This window comes from Camelus dromedarius, unplaced genomic scaffold (genome assembly GCF_036321535.1).
Source record: "Camelus dromedarius isolate mCamDro1 unplaced genomic scaffold, mCamDro1.pat HAP1_SCAFFOLD_164, whole genome shotgun sequence".
NCBI classification, from domain to species: domain Eukaryota; kingdom Metazoa; phylum Chordata; class Mammalia; order Artiodactyla; family Camelidae; genus Camelus; species Camelus dromedarius.
In genome coordinates, this window is record NW_026989842.1 from 1,918,157 (window position 1) to 1,937,959 (window position 19,803).

General features: G+C 41.0%; 1 protein-coding gene across 1 annotated transcript in view; it reads right to left on the reverse strand.

The window, feature by feature from the left end:
• Nucleotides 1-1,547: 1,547 nt before the first annotated feature.
• LOC135320917 (uncharacterized) overlaps nt 1,548-19,803 on the reverse strand; it is a 140,317-nt gene continuing 122,061 nt past the window's right edge. The window contains exons 33-34 of the mRNA XM_064484126.1: nt 10,248-10,387; nt 1,548-2,593 (exon numbers count right to left, since the gene is read on the reverse strand). The gene's annotated coding sequence lies outside the window, so the exon portion shown is untranslated. The remainder of the gene's footprint in view (nt 2,594-10,247; nt 10,388-19,803) is intronic.

Below are 19,803 nucleotides of genomic sequence, written 5' to 3' on the forward strand. Positions count from 1 at the left end.
CTTGATTCAAACTGCTTCTTCTATAAAATTTGAATCTTTTTATTCTTAAGACAGATTTGTGGCCTATGACCTAGTGATAGAATTTTCAAGTGGCTTGTATTAAAAAAGTTCACCATAGTGAGAATTTATTACATCAAGTATTCCTTTTTGGGAAACCCATGTGCCTTGTCACTCTCTTTCATAAGATTTCCTGTGGAAAATTCAATCCTTCATTCAGGAAATGGCTGAGCAATATATCTCATGGAAAACCTTCATAAACTGCAACACAAGAAAATGAAAATGAAAGTGAGCAGCCCGTGAAGCCAGCAGACACACAGCGCACGGCTGTGTTCTCGCCTCGAATTTCTGTAACCAGCAGGGAAAATGTGCATTTCAAGAAATAGACATAAACAATTTTCAGGACCTGAGCACACAATTTCCCTTTCAGGGTTTAATGGGCTTCCATTTAATTCTATGAGAAATGTTTAAAACAACAGAACAACACCTGAGATAGGGTTTAAAGTAACTTTTATGTCTTAGTGAAAATAAAGCCAACTGATAGTTATCATTTTTACTTTATTTGATCTCACTCTCTTACTTTACCTCCCCAACCTCCTCCACAAAATGATGGTGAACATCCCCTCCTGGGTCAGAAGGCTAAGTGGAAAGTACCAATCAAATGGAGGTGTGCTTTGTTGTTTATTTTTCAAAACAAACAAGTTTCATTCATGTGATTTAATAATTAAGATCAGAAACAAAGTCTACTCAATAAATGGTAGCCAACACATGTCATCATAGCTGCTCATCAGGTTTGGCCCCACGTTACACACTTTTACATGGACATGTGCCATGTGCTGTCATGGGAAACGGTGAGTGGGGACAGGGCCTCTGCTCTCACAGCGCACACAGCCTGGTGGGGGAGGTGGTGTTCAATCATTGCCCTTTTTTTTAATGTACTTACAAATTATGGGAAATGCTATTTAAAAACAACAAAATGAGTCAATGAAAGTGAAAAATACAAGGACAGTATTTAGGCTGAGGGAAGACAGGGAACCTCTTTGAAGAGCTGACACTCCACTGAGACCCCAAGGGCAACTCCGGTGCTGCAGGTGAAGGGCAGGGACACATTGATAAAGGGCTGATATCCAGAATATACCAAAATCTCTTTAAACTCAACAAGAAGGATGAACAACCTGATTAAAAAATGAGCAAAATGCCTGAACACACACCTCATCAAAGAAGAAATCTAGATGCCAAAGAAGTCTATGGAAAGATGCTCCACAGCATCTGTCATCAAGGGGATGCAGACTGAAACAGCGAGGTATCACTGCACACCTGTCAGAACTGCCAAAACGCAGAACACTGACAGCACCGAATGCGGGTGAGGATGTGGAGCGTCAGGAATTCTCATGCATTGCTGGTGGGAATGTAAAATGGCCCAGATATTTTGGAAGACGGTCTGGCAATTTTTTACAAAACTAAACGTACTCCTAACATATGATCCGGCAACTGTGCTCCTTGGTGTTTACTCGACGAAATGGAAACATATGTCCACAAAGAAATCTGCATACAGATGTTAATAGCAGCTTTATTCATAATCACCAGAACTCAGAAACAAATAAGCTCTTCTTCAGTAGGTGAATGGATAAACTGTGGTCCAGCCAGAAAGTGGACTATTATTTAGTGCTAAAATGAAATGAGTTATCAAGGCATGGAAAAGACATGGAGGAACCTTAAATGCATATTACTAAGTGAAAGAAGCCAATCTGGGAAGGTTCCGCAACTGTCTGATTCCAACTGTATGGTGTTCTGGGAAAGGGAACACCAAAGAGAGTAAAAGATCAGTGGCTGTCAGAGGCTAGAGGGGAAGGAGCAATGAATGAGGTGCAGCACGGAGCATTTTAAGGTCACTAAGACAGACTACTCTGTATGATGCTGTGACGGCGGATACATGTCATTTCACATCTGTCCAAACCCACAGAGTGCACACCACCAAGTGTAAATCCTAGTGTCAAGTCTGGGCTCTGGGTGATGATGACGTGTCAGTGCAGGTTCACCCATTGTCGCAAATGCACGCTCTGGTGCAGGCGTCAATAGTGAGGAGGCTGTGGGGACAAACTGCAGTTCATACACTGAATCCAGCCCCAGACACCGCTGTTAATAAAGCTCTGTGGGTGTGTGGAATGTCCGGATGCTCTGGCGTCTGAACAGCAGAGCTGAGCAGCTGCACCAGAGATCAGGAGGTTTGCAGACCCTGAAATATTTACTCCCAAGCTCTTGACAGAAAAAGTCTGCTGAGCCCTATTCTAAACGAATCAGAATTCACCCTGATGAGACAGGACAGCAGGGCCCAAACCAGGCAGGGTTAATGGGACTGAAGCAATGTTTTAGTTCCAACACCTTTGCTGAAGTCCTGCAGATCCCGCGACAGACTGTAGCCAGGAAGCGTCTGCAGAAGGAGTCGGGAGAAGACCTTCCCGCCAGGCTCCGGGATGCCGGGGGCCGCGCGCTGCACGGGGGCCACCCGCTTGAAGAAGGCGGACTTGCGGTGGAAGCCGATCAACTCATAGAGCTCGGAGAGGATGCTGCACTGCTGAATTCTCTCCTAGGAATGCTGAAGCACAGGGAGAAAAGCAACAAGCATCTGAACGAAACATGTAAGTGAAAAAAACCCGTAAAAAATTTTCCCTTAAAACAGAGACCCAATGACACAGGAAGGAAGAGGAAGGCTGACTTCGTGCACTGATGGGACCGGATGCAGAAATGCAGGGAAGCAGCGCTGTGCAGACGCTCCAGACCCCCTCTGGGCCCCACCTTTCCGCGTTCCTCCTCTCCTTTTACTAGAAAGGCCCGTATTACCTGAAACAGAGGAGTCTGCTACCTAAACATGGGACACAGAGAAGGGAAAGAGGAAAAGGACGGGAAAGTAAAGGAACAACAGTTCATCTACACCCTAGGGTTTGGGCGGGACTTTCATCAAACACACAACCTCTCAAAGCACAGAGCACACAGTGAGATGCTGACAGAGTGACTGCGACTTCTGCTCCTTAAACACCAGCTACCTGCCAGCACACGCTGTGCCCGTTACTGAATCATTACAATCATTTCAGAAAATATTACTACCCCGGCTCACAGGCAAGGAAATCTGAATCTCGGGGAGGATTTATTATCATCCTGGACAAATTCCCACTGCCCAGAAGTGTCAGAGCCTCCGGCAGACCCTGGACTAAAATGCTCCTCATCACCACGGGCACTGAGTCTCAGGCTGAGGCCACGTTAGGTCTGCACGGGCCCAGAGCATGAGTCTGTGGGACAGGGAGTGGTCCCACTCGAAGTGCCAGGCCAAGGCCCTCAGGAACCTATGTAATGAAACCAAATACCCAAACTCATTTCCAACCCGCTGCCCTGTCCGGGAGGACTGCTCGGCACATCTGGCTTATCACCTGTGCACAGGCTGTGCAAGGGGCCCAGACAGTGACGTGAAGTCCCAATGGAAGTGGTTCGGAGACCGCTTCATCACAGGACAGACTCTCCCGGCTTCCAACGTTAACTCTCCATTCCATTTCCAACTGGAAAGTAAGTTTAGACTTGTTTTCCTCTCCAGAAACAAAGAGAGTGGTAACATCAGGGGGAAACTCAAGACTGAGGAAGAGTCTCCTGGCCATTTGGAAGGATAGGCTGGGGAGGGAACAGAGACAGGGATCAGAAAGACCCGTGTTCCAGTCCAAAGTCTGCACGTCACTCGCTTTCACAGTTTCCTTATTAATACAGGTGATAAAATCTAATTATGATTGTTGGGAAAACTAAATGAAATAACGTATGCCCCTAGCATAGGTGTAAAATCCTAAATGAGTGTTCCAGAAATGGACGTGACCATGGTTAGATACTGTCTGCCAAGTCTTGTGTGCTAAGCTCACATCAGCCAGCCAGAGATGTGCCAGAGAATGCCTCAACAGCCAGCAGCCTTCTCCAACTTGGAAACTCACAGTGTCCGAAGAACAGGCAGTGGTGGATGCTTTGGGACACTCTGGAGGTAGCACTCCAGTGATGACTTTAAAAAGCTGGGGAGAATTTAGGGGACCATACAGTTCAAATACAGTAAACTCATTTCATGTCTACAAATATTCATCTCTAGCCATGATGATTCAGAAAGGAAATACATATTCAAACGTACATCATTTTCCCACATAAGTGCAACAAAACAATTTGGAAAGAATGTCACTTTCTTCTCTAGATCACACAGTGGGGATTACGAGGTTTGTACTGAAAGCCCTATGTGTAAATCATCTGCAAAAGTAACTGGGTCCATTATCAGTCATCATCATTCGAAGGGAAGGATGGAAAAATACTAAGCCAAGCTAATACGCTCCGGTATTTTGTTGGGTTACGTTGTCACAGAGGAGACGGACAGGTCATCAAGGAACCACTCGGCCGTGATCACGGAACCAGGGAGCGGGATGGGCGGCAAGATGTAAGGCGCAGCCGTAGCTGTGCCCGCGCTTCTAGGCAGGTACAAGGTGTCAAAATAGTATGCCCACGTCCTCATCACCTGTCATGCATTAAAGAGAAATGGAAACCTATAAACGGCCAATAACCTCGGTGGGTACACCGTCCAAAGAGCAACGTCACAGTTTGACAACTGGCCATCCCGGTTCCCTGGTTCATTATTGAAGAACCTTAAAAACCACTCCTCTGTCCTCAAGAAGTGCTGCCTACTTGTCCTATCTTTGGCTCAGGGATACAGCACGTTCACGTGGACTTTAATGTCTGCACAAATTTGACTGTCTTTTTCCAGGTTCACTTGTCCATTCTGAAGAGGCCTGAGTTAAGTCCAAACTCCATAAGATCAATTCCCTCCAGTGACAACTCAACGAGCCTGCAATTACAAACCAACTGAACAGGACTGTCCTCAGCTAAAAATGTCACCCGCCCTTCACTGCTTTCTTAATCTCCTATCCTGGCTAATTGCAACAGACTAACACCACCCTCCACCAAGTTCCCCAACTATGTCAAATAGAAAGTAAAGTCCATAAAAGAGGAGACAACTCCATAGTCACCTCTGAATTCCTAGCATATATTAATGTCAATAAATAGAACTATGATTATGGCTTCTTTCCTTTAAAACCTTTCTGGTTATTTAAATGAGACCATGGAAGGGAGGTGTTTGGGTCCAGTATCTTGATCCAGAAGACTCTGGAGAACTTTTTCGGAATGGCTGCCCACTGATTCATTCAAAACACAACTTCTCTTTCCGGGAGGAGCTGTGATTTTCTGCCAGGAGTTTGTTGTCACTCTCATGCCAGAACAGATTTAAACTAAATACTTACATTGGATATGTTATTTTTCCCCGCTTCCAAAAAAATTGACTTTCCTTACTTCCTTGCCTTGAGGAATGCTTTTTTAATTTTCTTTCTAATTCACCCTTTTATAAAGCAGAATTCTCAGGATGTGCTTGGCCTTACATAAGAAAAGCCATCCAACTCCCAGTGTGAGAGGCCTGGGGCTAACCTCCTGCACTCCTGTCAAGGCAACTGAAACAGTTCAGGAGCCAACTGTTCCCCAGGGCTTCTAAGGCTCGCGTATCTCCCAGAATCCCTGCTTTCTGGTTTGACTTGGCTTCTGAGGATTTCCCCTCACTTTCTTGACAATTAGCTGTGCAGCTTGAAAGATGAGGAAGGAAGGTATAATTTCTTAATCAGCATTTTAAGGAACTTATGTAATGAAGGTTTTCAAGAGTTTCTAGAACCCTCAAATGCCGAGACAGAAAACACACTAGATATATTCTAAATCTAGCTATCATGTGCATTTTTTATTTGCTTTTGTTTTCTAAACTGCTAACAGACATTTTTTAATTAAAAAATAAAATAAGGCCCCAAATAGGATAGAACATTGAAGAGGAAACAAAATTAAAGGACAAAGACAGAAAAATGATAAGTACTCTAGAAAGTTAATAGAAAAAATACACTATAGATCAGATCAGCAGTTCTCAGTAACAGCTAATTGAAACCTGACCATGAGGTAAAATGTCTCTCCTGTCAGGAGACGGGCAACAGAAAACAGAATTAAATCAACAAACTAAAATTCTAAGTCTGGCGAAGTAGAGAAGTCTACCAGCTAAATGTGTTTTCTTCTGGAAAAGAGGGAGACTCACAAGATCTTTTCTGTGGAGCCTGAGCCCAGGTGAGGATGGTGAAGTGAACTCTGTAAGAACCCAATTAGCAAAGTGAGTGATGAATAAAGAGACCTGAGCTTTGATGACAGAGATGATACTTACTATTCACTTGTCCTGTAAGTATGTCTTCACGTTCAATGATCAATAACTTGGCGTCCTCAGGGATTGAGATTATAGGAAAATGCACAGCCCGGGCCTAGACCTCCTCTGTGATTGTGGAACTGCACTTAGATGTTTCAAGGGAACCTCCAACTCCACCTGCAAATAGCTGACTTCACGGTGCTCCTCCCATAGCCGTCCTGCCCAGGGCCTCTTGTCGGGGGGCAAGGTCTCTCTGCCTCTCCCAGCTCAGTCCCATCACTCACAGATGTGACTGGACCCCTCCTTCAGGGCCCAATTTCCTCAGTCAACGAGTCACACCACCCAAACCTCAACTACCAGGTTCTCACTGGCACTCCCTCAGCACTGACTCTGTGCTGGGGACCACGCTGCACATTGTGCACACGTTACCTCACTGGATCTCCACAGAAGTCCTGGGAAGTCGGTATATCACTGCTTCAATTAATAAGATAAATTGTTTCACTTCCTTGAGTGCGTCATCCAAAGTGACACGGCTACTGAGCCACAAACCTGGGACTGAAAACCACTTGAAAATTGAACACTGCTGCACCAAAGAGCCACCCTACTCTGACTTATCACATCACCTCCTGCCGAGCCTTCTAAATGTTTCTAAGCATTCTACAAGACAAAAGTGATCTACGAGAGCACCTCTCTCCCCTACTTAAAATCTGACAATGACTTTCCACTTCCCTTAGGAGAAAGCCCCACTGATCCTGAGCACAGACCAACGGCCTGGCATCCGCGTTCCCTGCGCGGCCTCGCTGCCTCACCCACCACGCAGCACTACACGTGCCGTGACCAGGACAGGGATGCTGACTCCGTACAAACCGTGGCTCGTCTTACTCAAACAATGATCACCCTCTTCAGTGCTGACTCTCAGAAAAATGTTTTCTCTGGATGAATCAGTATCTTTTTCCTTACAACTTCCCATCATTGATAATGAGCTCCCCCCAAAAGAGAGAAAACCTAATCCTCAGACTCCTTATCTGTAAAGTGTGAATAACAAGGAAATATGAGAGGTTTTAAGCGAAATAATATTCATGTGAAGCTAAGGGACAATTCCCAACATACAGTAAGCACTCAATATGTGCTTACTTAATATTAATAAAATAGATTCCATTCCAGCAACCTTAAATCAATGCTTTATGGCTTTGTCCAAAAGACTACCGACAAACTATTGGACGAACCCCTTTGAGCAGATCCGCCCAAGCGTACTGGGATAGGTAAGACTTGACTCCAGTTACAGCTGCAGCCAACCAGCAGTATGGGGCGGGGGCAGTTTGCTCAAACTCTTACATGTTGTTTGTGCATTTAGTTGTAGTTATTGAATAAAGACAGGTATTATATAGTCAAAGCTCCTGAAACATAAATCTTCAAAGATTGATGCAAATTAGTTTCAAGTACAACACTCTCACTAGAAATTATTTGAAAATTATAGTCTTAGCTCCTCCACACATCGAAAGGGGATTTTCTTAATGTATCTGACTATATACACTGAAAGGATTGTTTAAAAGAAATTAAGATGAAGCCATAATGAATAAGCTTTCAGTATAATCTGCACAAAGCCCCAAACAAGGGTCTCACTTCTCACTTCCACATAGGTGTTCAGGTAGCTTAACCTGGGTCTTGGTTTCTTATGACACGGGGGTGGGAAGAATTGTGGATAGATTTATGTAGCAAATATAAATCTAGTGTATTTGCTGTGTGGGAATCCTAGAAATAAATAAATTGATATATAGTCCCACCCTTAGGAAGCTCAGCCTTTCCAATTACAACAGCATTAAAAATAAAATGAGAGATATATTTAACAAAATTTTACAAGATTTGCACATTGAACATTTTGAAGTATCACCAAAAAAAAATTAAAAGATCTACATATATGGAAGGCATCCCATGTTCATGGAATGGTAGACAATATTGTTAAAAATGTTAAGACTCCCGAAAGTGATCTACAAATTTAATGGAATCCCTATCAAAATTCCAGCTGACTTCTTTGCAAAAATTGAAGAACTGATGCCAAAATTCATATGGAAGTGCAAGGGAACCAGGTCAGCCAAAACAATCTTGAAAAAGAAGAGCAAAGTTGGAGGACTCACTCAAAGGTTACTACAAATCTATAGTACTCAAGTCATTATGGTACTGGCATAAGTTTGGATGCATAAATCTATGAGACACAATAAAAAATCTAGGGGGGAAACTTACATTTACAGTCATTTTTCCAGAAATGTGCCAACAAAACTCCATTGAAAGAATAGTCTATTCAACAAATGGTGCAGAGACACCTGGGTATCTGAAGGCAAAATAATTAATCTGGAATCTGGACCCCCGTATTTTATATAACAAATAAAATATTAATTCAAAATGGATCACAGACGGAAACGTAAAAACTAAATATATAAACTTTCTAATAAAGACATAGTTTAAATCCTTGTGGTTCAAGGATATGCTATGGCTTCCTAGATACAATACCAAGAGCACAAGTGAAAAACAAGAAAGATAAAATGGACTTCATCACAATTAAAACCATTTGTTACAAAGGACATCATCAAGAAAGTGAAATGAAGGGGAAGGGGGTAGCTCAAGTGATAGAGTGCGTGCTTAGCAAGAAAAATAAAATGAATAAATCTAATTACCTCCCCTAGAAAGAAATTGTTTTAATGTTTAAAAAAACTAAAGTGAAACGACAATCTGCAGAATAGGAGAAAAATTTTGCAAAGCCTATATCTAATAAGAGACTAGTATCCAGGATATAAAACAAATGCTTACAACTGAACAATACAAAGAAAATCGACCCAATTTTTAAATATGCCAAGTATTTAAATAGATACACAATTGGCCAATAAGCATATGAAAAGATGCTCAGCATCACTAGCGAAATCAACATCAAAATGATATCTGATTTTACACTCACTAGGATGGTTATAATCAAAACATGGACAATAACAAGTGTCGGTCAGGAGGCAGAGAAATGGGAACCCTCAATATGCAGCGGTTGGAAAGGGGCAATGGTGCAGCTTCTTTGGAAAAGCCTGGTGTTTCCTCAAAAGGTTAGAATTATATGGCACAGCAATTCCACTCCTACATATAGAGTCATTCCTCAGTATCCTCGGGGGGTTCGTTTCAGGAAACCCCCACCCTGGATACCATAATCCAAGGATGTTCGAGTCCCTTTACAATCAGCCATCTGGATCCATAAAGTGGAAACTACAGATATGGCGGGCCAACTGTACAGCCAACAGAATGAAAATATATTCTCACAAAAAGTTGCACCTCAATATTCATGGCAGTATCTTTCAGAGTAACCAAAGGTTACAAACAATATCCATCCATCAATGAACGGATAAACAAAATTACCAAGAATAGTCCCACAAACTTTTGGTCATTAAATCTTTGACAAAGGAGGTGAGAACATACAATGGAGTAAAGACAGCCTCTTCAGAAAATGGTGTAGGGAAAAGTGGACAGCTGCATGTAAATCAATGAAGTTAGTCTACTCCCTCACAGCATACACAAAAATAAATTTAAAATGGCTTAAAGACTTAAACATGTAGACAAGACACTATAAACCTCTTAGAAGAAAACATAGGCAAAACATCTGACATACATCTCAACAATGTTTTCCTGGAGCAGTCTACTCAAGCAATAGAAATACAAGCAAAATAATACAAGTAGGATCTAATTAAACTTAAAAGCTTTTGCACAGTAAAGGAAACAAAAAGCAAAACAAAAAGACAATCTATGGAATGAGAGAAAATAGTTGCAATAAATGAAATTGACAAGGGCTTAATTCCCAGAATATGTAAACAGCTTTTACACTTAATAAGAAAGAAAAACAAACAATTCAATTCAAAAATGGGCAGAAGTCCTAAAGAAACTTTTCTCCAATGAAGACATACAAATGGCCAATAGGCACATGAAAAAAATGCTCAATATCATTATCAGAGAAATGCAAATCAAAACTGCAATCAAGACTCACCTCTCACCAATCCGAATAGCCATCATTCAGAAGTTCACAGACAGTAAATGCTGGAGAGGCTACGGAGAACTGGGAACCCTCCTGCACTGTGGTGGGAATGCAGTTTGGTGGAGCCATTGGGGAAAACTGTACAGAGGTTCCTAAAAAGACAAAAAATTGACCTCCCATATGACCCAGCAATCCCACTCCTGGACATATATCCAGAAGGAACCCTAACTCAAAAAGACACTTTCACCCCAATGTTCACAGCAGCACTATTTACAATAGCAAGACATGGAAACAACCTAAATATCCACTGAAATATGACTGGATAAAGAGACTGTAGTATATTTCTCCAATAAACTACTATTCAGCCATAAAATAATAATAAAGTAATGCCATTTGCAGAAACATGAATGGACCTGGAGAATGTCATTCAAAGAAAAGTAAGCCCGAAAGACAAAGAAAAATACCATATGAGATCGCTAACATGTGGAATCTTAAAAAAAAAAAAAATCAAAAAACAAAGACACAAAAAGATAAACTTATCTACAGAACAGAAACAGACACAGAGACATAGAAACCAAACTATGGTTACCAGAGGGGAGAGGGTGTGGGAAGGAATATATTGGGAGTTCAAGATTTGCAGATACTGAGTATGTATAGAATAAACCGCAAGTTTATACTGTATAGCACAGGAGAATATATTTAATATCTTATAGTAACTTATGTTTAAAAGAATATGAAAATGAATACAGGTATGTTCCTATTTAACTGAATTGTTGTGCTGTACACAAGAAACTGACACAACATTATAAACTGACTAGACTTCAATGAAAATATTTTTAAATAGACCAAAAACGAAAAAAAAGAAAAAGGATATTATGAAACCAAAAGAATAAAGTACTGACTCAGGCTACAATATGGATGAACCTTGAAACTTTATGTTAAAATAAGCCAGACACAAAAGGACAAATAGTGCCCTTTTAGGTGAACTGTTTCTAAGCGTTTACTATACTACTCCTGTAAATTTTCCGGAGGTTTGAAGTCTATCAATATCAAAATAAAATGTATTATTCATTAAAATCATAAAACGCTTCCTCACAGGAGGGCTTTAATTATTAAATGCAGAAATGCATGTAAAGCTCCTGGAAAAACACTTTGCACGTCCACACACAGACACTGCTGTCACTGCCGCTCAGAGGGTGGTGCCAGCGCTGATGAGGGCTGCCTTCACTCGCTGCCCTGCAGACAGGAGTGAGGGCCTGGGCTCTGACAGGCAGGGTGAGCGTGACCCTGGGTCAGACACAGCCATGCCCCAGACTCTGCGTTACCCAACTTTCTTATACAAACTGCAACAAGTTATGTAAACACGCTACAGGGATGTATCTTACAACACAGGGAATACAGCCAATGTTTACAGTAACTATAAATGGAGCATCTATTGTACACCTGAAACATATCATATTTTAAATCAGCTATATCTTTGTAAAAAATTGAAAAATAACTTCAAAATGTTATCAATTTAATATTCAATTCGGTTTTTAAGTAACTACTAAACAGCTTAGAATGTATAAAAGCATTTAAGTGTGCTGTTTGTTTACATATTTATTTACTTTCAGCCTCCTGCTAAAAGAGAAATTAAACAATTTTTTTAAACACACCTTAACAACCATAACAACAAAAAGGCAATACTGAGAGTGAAGAGAAAATGGAGATTCAATACTTAAATGAAACCTGGGGGAGGTAAAGTCATAAAAATGGATTCCCTGGAGTCAGGGCAAGTGTTAAAGGACGACTAGAAATTCAGCTGTAAGATTCTTGGCAACTAAAGCAAAAAGAAAAGATCATGGGGGGGTGGTAGAGGGTGTGCTTAGCGTGCACAGGGTCCCGGGTTCAAGCCCCAGGGCTTCCACTAACAGATAAATACACCTAATTACCTACCCCCCCAAAAGAGTCCCAAAGAAAAGAAAAAGAGAAATTTCTTTCCAAAAAAACCTGATATTAAATTTGAATTAAATACTTAAAAAAAAAAAAAGAAATATAGAAAAGATGAATGACACTGTGAAGGAAAAGCCCAGCTGGGCTAACGAGCTAAGTCACAAATCTAAGTGTGATAAATGTCGGTTTACTGATCTAAGTATTGCTGGGCTAACTCGTAAATCTGAAGTTTAGTGTCAGTTGACTGGGCTAATAAGCTAACTCGTAAATCCAAGGTCAACAATTGTCAGTAAAGTGATCTGTTCCAAATTCATAAGCTTCAGTGTACTGATTCCTTGCTTTTTGTTGTTTGAGCCTTATTGGCTAATAGCCCCTTACTTGTAACTAACCCTATAGAACCTCATGTGCAGGTCTTGGAGGTGCTCAGAGCTTCGGAACAGAAGCCCCTCTGAGCCCGCCGGAGTAATAAATCTCAGTGCATGTTTCTTGGCTGGCCTGTTGTTTCCGTAACAACACAAGCGATAATGCCCTTGAGATAAATCTGTGATGGCTGCTGGCAGGTCCCCATGTCTCACGTGGCAAAATCTGAAACACCTTTCTCACTACTCAGAGTCATCATAAGCCCACTCCACACATCCTGCTGTTAAATGCAGGAGCACAGGCAGGGCCCTGCCTTTGCTCTCTCTGTGTCATCATAGTGAGACAGGATGGAATAGGCAGAGCACAGCCATTCAAGGAAGGCCACAGCAATTAACATCAAAATGGTGAAGGATTCAAACCCCAGTAGGCCTTGAGGCTCAGGATGAAGAGATTTAACTTCTAGCAGAGCTTGAGCATCATTATACACCCATTGTAATAGTAACATGGTGAACAACATGCCCCAAGGCACCATGGCAGTCCCAAGGCTAGCCACAAAAGGTCAAAGGGTGGGAAATGGCCAACTCCCTGGGAATCCCAGCCCCTTGCCCTTAGGCTGCTTCTTCTATATATTAGCAAATGAAACCACCAAGCCCAAGAAAACGAGCAACACAGCGCCACCTCGCGGTCACCCCTCTCTCTCCCTCTTCGGAGAAAGCCCACACTCTGTGGAGTGTGTACCTACTTTTAATCTGAGCACCCAAACCCCACACCTCGTGGCCTTTCTCTTGCCTTTCAATGTGTCTCTGTGAATAAATCTACCTTTCCTCAACACTGGCTTGCTCTTGAATACTTTACTGAACAAAGCCAAGGAACAAAATCTGGTGGGACACATTCCAGGGGCTCAACAAAAGCCTGGGAAACAGCCCTTCTCATGCCTCACGTTTTTTTCCTTGTATCAACAGGACTGGGTTGTGAAGGGAGCTCTGAGGCCCCAGCTAAGGGACAGAAGCTGCCCCCAGGGCTCGAATTGGCGGGCAGCCTCTTCCCCAGCAGGGGCCTTGGGGTCTGCACGGTTCTCTGTGTTTCTCTGTTGTGCTGAATCCCCAGCCACAGAGCGTTCTCCCTAGGCCTGTCCCCACAAAACCCTTCTCTCCAAAATACAAGCACATCATGTCACAATCCTCTTGTTCCACCAGGAAATGCTTAACCCACTTTTTCCCTCCACAGTAAAGTACCTAACTGTCCTCCCTCCCATCACAACTCTTCTTTCTTTGTGAGAACTCTGCACTCCCCACACACCATCCTGAACGCAGGTGCCTTGCTGGCTGGGAACGAGATGTTTCAGTCTCACACAGCCTGCATCCTTTCACTTTCCCCTTGTTACCATAAAAAAGCCTTTCCTGAGTCACCCACAAATCTGATTCTGAACTTCATAAAGTGCTGAAGTTGCAGTCACTGTGTGCATAACTCCCAGGTTTTGACTAAGTTTCCTTCACGAGATCTTCATTAAGGAGCTGCATCAAGAAGTCGAAAGAGGATATTCTTACATCTGAGCGGAGGAGCCTGCAAGAAATTTAAATGGCTTTCAAGAGAGAGTTAACCAGGGACAGAGAGGTCGCAGGTCCTAGTCAACAATGTCATGAGGCAAAATGTTCTTCAAAGACTCAGAGTGGCTTCTGAACGTAGAGTCGGCAGGGAGGAGGTGACACGCAGTGAGTGGGGTGAGTGACACAGGGTACGCTCCCCCAGCTGGGGAAGAATTGGATTTTGTTCTAGTTTTCCAAACAATTTCTTAATAGCTTTTTCTCCTATTGTCACATACCATTTCCTATGAATTAAGAATATCAATGTCAGTCATTTGGGCCGCTTGGGAGAGGCAACATGATGCCATTCACAGGGCTGGGACATGACAGCCACACCAGTCTAGGTTGAAAGACCAGTGGGGGTATTTCCATGGTGATCACGGGCATGCAGCAAACTCCCCAGCTTCAATGACCTCATCTCAAAGGTAGGGCAATAAAACTACCAAGAAAATTGCGTGATGATTATGGAAGACATCTGTTTACTAGGTAAGTGCCCGTGACAGCTGCAGCTTAATGGGGAATGTGTATGATTAACAAGGCCCTGTCTACCTGGCCACACGCTCCCTGCCTTCCTGCCTTGGTGGAGCAGCAGAGTTTGTTTAGCTGAGATGAACGCCCCCAGAGCAGCCCCGACGGGAAAGCTCGCAGCTCTGCATTGTGAGGCGTGTTCCTTTCCTTCTCAGTGCTGATCACAGTTTGCTGTCATCTGTTTTTATGTTTATCCCTTTTGTAATTTCCTCTCCTCCGGAGTTTTTGCTCAAGCAGCGCAGGGCCAGGTGTGTCTTGCGGCCTGCCCGATATTCTGGGCTGGGAAACAGCCGACCACACATCTGGCTCTGGTGCTGAACGGAGAGGGCAGAAGGCCCTGGGGCCCATGCTGAACCGAGGCCCATGCACCCAAAATTATGGTCTGACTTTGGGCAAATTACACAGTCTTCTTTACCCTGAGATTCCTCATCTGTCCATGAAAATAACTGCCCATGGCACACAGAGTTACCAAGATTAAAGGAAATCACCAAATTCACAACATATTCAAGGGGCTACCAGTGCATCCTCAACAGACAAATGCTGCCTTTACGGCTCTGACACACGCCAAGCGGGGCGGCCACACACAGTGAACACTGCTAAGTGCTTCATGTGTGCTACAATACACTTTAGAACTTACAACAATCCCAGGAAGAAACGAATATTATCATGCCCATTTCACAGATTCACCAACAGGTTAAGAGAGGTTGCATTCTAGTCCAAGGCCGTATGGTGAGGAAATGGCGATTTAAACCGGAATCTGGGCCCAGGCCTGGGCTCCATTTCTCTCCCATCCACCTGACCATTTGCCTATGAATTCCACCTGTCCAATACACAAGTTTGCAGCCGGCCAGCTCTTAAATGCAATGTGTGCCACCATTTGTAAATGTTGGTTAATTACCATAAACTGTTCTCAGAAACCACTACAGAAAAAAAAGGTGGACTTAAGGAATTCTGCATTGCGTTCTCCTGTAATGTGCAGAAACCCTTCCCTACACCACCAAATCCAAATGTATGCTTCCTCCATGTTTATGTTTGCACACGGCTTATTAAAGAAGAAGGTACCTGCAGTAATTCCATCTCGGTTCCTTTCCAAGGTTGCAGATTATCCATAATCAGTCCGTGAATGAAAATACTACAATGTGAATGAAAATACTGCAACCATGTCAGTAAACAAAGAGTGCTGAAACCAAGTCATTAGCGGCTGCCGCCAACTCCCAGCGAGGACAGGCCTGCAGCCCAGCAGCTGCAGCAACTCACAATGGTGCCCTCTGAGCAGACTCAGAATAAGAAAGGACAGGATACTGGCCCTAGGTAGCTAGGTGCTTGTTTAAAGAATGAATTCAGGGAGTCCAAAATATTTGCTTCCTCCCATACATAGAAAAGCACTAAATTCTTGAACTTGAGATACCTGGCTTTCTTTAGATAACAAGCAATCTTTTACTGTTCCAACAACCTGGTCTTTGTTGTAAAGCTCCTATATATCCTAGCTCCTCCTCAACCTCTTGGGAGCAGTCCCTCAGAGAGATCTGAGAGGCTGTCATCATGGCTCGAGTCGTCTCGCCAAATAAAACATAACTCTTAACCTTTAGGCTGCACATGTATTTCAGTCAACAGTTTTGGACATCATGAAGGGACCCAGAGCAGACTTTCTCCACCTGAACTCTCCGAGTATCTGGAGCCTTGGTACCATAAGTGGCCCTTTGTGCCCATCTGCCTCCTCGGGGAGTCCAGATGAATTTGGGTGAGTCTTTCTTGTTTCTCGGAAATCACATATTGTTTGATGATCCTGAGTTTTATTTGGCGGAGTTTCCAGGTAACTGGCCCTCCAGTTGAAAGATACTGGGGTGAATTACCCACCCAGTGGAGACATACTGGGTGGGGCCTGGTTGAAATATAATGGGAAATACCCACCTTGCAGAGACGTCCGAAGTGGGGCTGGTGGAAGCATACCAGGAAAATACTCACCCAGTGGAGACGTCCCGAGTGTGTCCAAGTTGAAGGACACTGGGTTCAGGGCTGAGTGGTTAGGTAAGAGGTTCTAATGTTTTCCTCAATTTGGTTACCTCCATTGAATTTTTCAGGATAAAAGTAAAACTCTTATGAGTAACCTTTCAACTCCAAAAATGGGACCCTCCTCCTGGCTGGTAACAGCTTTCTCTGGTGACAGAGAATCTTGCAGGAGTGGTAGAGGCAAAGACTTCATGCCATAGAGTTGTCCCTGAGGGAAATCTTACTAGCAAATTTATTCTGAGAACCCGAACTTACAATGTGGAATAGAACTTTCAAAAAAAAATAAAAAACAGAAAAGAAAAGAAAAAATTACAGATTGCCAGCCTCCAACTATTACCCCAGCCAGGTTTATGTACATACAAAACTTACAGCATTAATTGGGAATTAGAAAAAAAAAAAAAAAACAACTCACTATGAAAGTAACTAACCAGGCCTGATAAAAATATTTTTTGGAATTCTGAACTTATAAAAACAAAATCCCCATTAGGGGGAACTTAGATTTCTCTTCCTGTGTCCTTGAAATGTAAATGTTTTATCTTTCTCTGGGTGTTTTAAATGTGTGTATGTATGTATATATAAGTTTACTTTTTTTTAAAGGAAACCTTGGACTCTGCCATACAAAAGGTTCAAGTATTGTGTACATATGGTGGCCACGCAAATAAATTGGGATTCTAAGCAACTCTTTGTACCAATTGTCAGATATTTTGCCATCTTAAACTTTGTTTCATCAGCCTGGACCACAAAGGTCTTTAGCTTTTGAAGAGTAAACCTTTGAATTTTATTTAGGCAACACCCCCACTCTCATGTGGAAGAGCCTCTTCATCTTATTGGTTTAAAATCACTATATATATATTATATATATATTGTATAATAATAATATATATATTATTATATATATATATATAAAATGATAGCCATATGATGGATCCTTTAATTTGGAAAAACTTTTAAATTGGTGAAAGTTGAAAGAGATCTCATTATAAACAGCTGTTTTATTGGTATCTATTAAAATCAATTTTAAAGGTAGAAAAATATATCTAATGTTTAAGCTAAGAACTTAGTGAAAAAAATAAAACTGGTTTGAAAAGCTACATTTGTGTTTTTCCTTTCCGATAAATGGTTCTAGGGATGCTAATAAAATCTTAGAATAATTAATGTTAATTAGGTTGAATAACTGGAAAAAGGATTGTTAAAAGGTCGAAAAATAAAAGATAAGGGGCTTATCCCAAGTGGATAAATATTTTTATATGGTTATTTTGAATGAGATAAATAAAATGGACATTTTTGGATTTAGGTACAAGGTTTTGATACTACACTACATAAAGTAAAAATAAAGGGCCAAAGAGATCACCTACTGCCCCCCAACATTAAAGTTCAAACAAGTCCGTTTTATTTGCCGCAGTTTAAAATATATATATATATAGACTGAAATATTTGATCAATGATTGGGACAACAGACCAATTAATCAAAGTAAAAATTGAGAAGGGTCTAAGCTCTTTGGCTGAAACTTGGGCATCCTAGAGACTTTTCTATAAAATTAGATACAATGCACAAAAAAAAAAAAAGGCTTCTGGCACTCCTTCTAGAAATAAGAATTATTGATTAAAACATAAATATAAAAATTAAAGGTATAAGATTTAATAAAATTGAGATAAAAGTTTGTAAAATTGGTATATTTAAATGGTCTTTATATAAAACTTTTGCTTAATTATGTTGTGGGATAGATATGTTTCAATGGAAAAACGCGTCCCCTTCTTGGTGTTATAAGTCTGGGCACAAATCTGTCCCTCAGAAAATATTAATTGAACAAAGTAAAAGAAACCAACAGAGTTACATGAGCTGTCCAGTATAACGTAAAACTAAAAACTAATATTCAGTGGCTAATAAAAAAATATAATAAGAGGTTTACCCTGGGTTAACTTATAACTCAAGAAAAAGAGACCTTACTAAATGCCTTATGCAAGCTTTGGAAAACATGATAAATTAAACCTTAAGGTTTTAAAACACGGAATTCTTTGTTTACAGCTCTTCTCACTGATAAAAAATGCCAATTAAGGAGGGAAAATTGGGTCTGGGTGACAGAGCAGTTCTCTGGGGAATTGGAAGATTGTGTCTTTGTCTTGCAGATCAGAAATGTAAATACAGCAAACAATGACCTAGGACTGAGCCTAATTAGCTCAACGAAATAAAATTTAAGGCCAAGAAATTTTTGGCATTTTAAAACTTAGAACTCAGAACTCTGACGTGTCCTTCAGACTTTGTCAAGAAATCTTAAATGTCTGTTTCATAAATAGCAAGCCTTAGTGATTTGAGCAAGCAAATTCACTTTACTCCAACTATTATTATACCTATCTTATAAGTAAGTTTTAAAGTGAAGCTATGAGATCTCTAGCTTTTGTCTGTTTATAAGACTGTGTACACATTATTGATGTGAGATATTTCTACAGCTAAAAAAATCAAAGTCAAAGAGATATGCTTAATTGACGTAAAAAATAGGAGCTTGAAAATTAAGTATTTTTAAAATAAAAACTGAACAAATTGACTTTCAGCGTCACGTGAACTGGAAAATATTCAATATTAAGATAATATTTGATATTGTTTAGTTTAAGAATGTCCTAATTAATATAGACATCTTTAAAGTCATCAATATTAAGTATAATGCTTTTACTGTACCTAGGTTTAATGAAAGTCAAATAAGATCCTGTTATATCTGTTGCAGATATGCCAAGAAAAAAAAAACAGTAATGTGGTGTGGTAAAATTTTAAGTAAATTAAATGCAAATGAGATGAGAGCTTTGGGTAAATTTTTAAAATATATTTTTAAAATGTATGCTTAAGATAATCTCTAAATGTTTGGTAAATTTAAATTCTAGAGTTGTGCTAAATTAAGTCAAATGATAGGATTTTATTAAATAGCTATGCCATTTTCAGATAAAATAAGATTGAAATATGAATTACTTAACATGTAACTTCCTCTTACAGAGAAAATAAAGGTGTTTAGAAATACTAATAAATGGATGATGCCACCCTGAAATAGTCTCTATTATTAAGGGAATGATCTCAGTATCCTAGGAAAGTAAGATAAATGTGTAAAGGAAGATATAAGAATGGAATTATATTTTGTTAATGAAAAATAGTGGATTTCTCCTGAAGC